The sequence below is a fragment of the Cariama cristata genome, unplaced genomic scaffold, assembly GCF_000690535.1.
Source record: "Cariama cristata isolate BGI_N322 unplaced genomic scaffold, ASM69053v1 scaffold5224, whole genome shotgun sequence".
Taxonomy (NCBI): Eukaryota; Metazoa; Chordata; class Aves; order Cariamiformes; family Cariamidae; genus Cariama; species Cariama cristata.
In genome coordinates, this window is record NW_009613377.1 from 1 (window position 1) to 200 (window position 200).

At 59.0% G+C, this 200-nt stretch overlaps 1 pseudogene; it reads right to left on the reverse strand.

The window, feature by feature from the left end:
* Positions 1–41: 41 nt before the first annotated feature.
* The window catches only part of LOC104160763, a 6,080-nt pseudogene continuing 5,921 nt past the window's right edge, over positions 42–200 (reverse strand).

Below are 200 nucleotides of genomic sequence, written 5' to 3' on the forward strand. Positions count from 1 at the left end.
TTTATTAAAGTTTGTTTCAAGTTTCCAACTCATCAGATTACCGGCCCTGTGAGTAGTGCAGGTCAGCAGACCCTGTGCTCTGTGTGGGACGTTCAAGCTGAGGCCTCTTTTTGGCTTCTTCGCTGCTGCCTGCCACGGGGCCTGCACACCCCCATCCCGCCAGCAGAGCAATCGGCAGGGGGCCCTCACCGGCGGGCCCG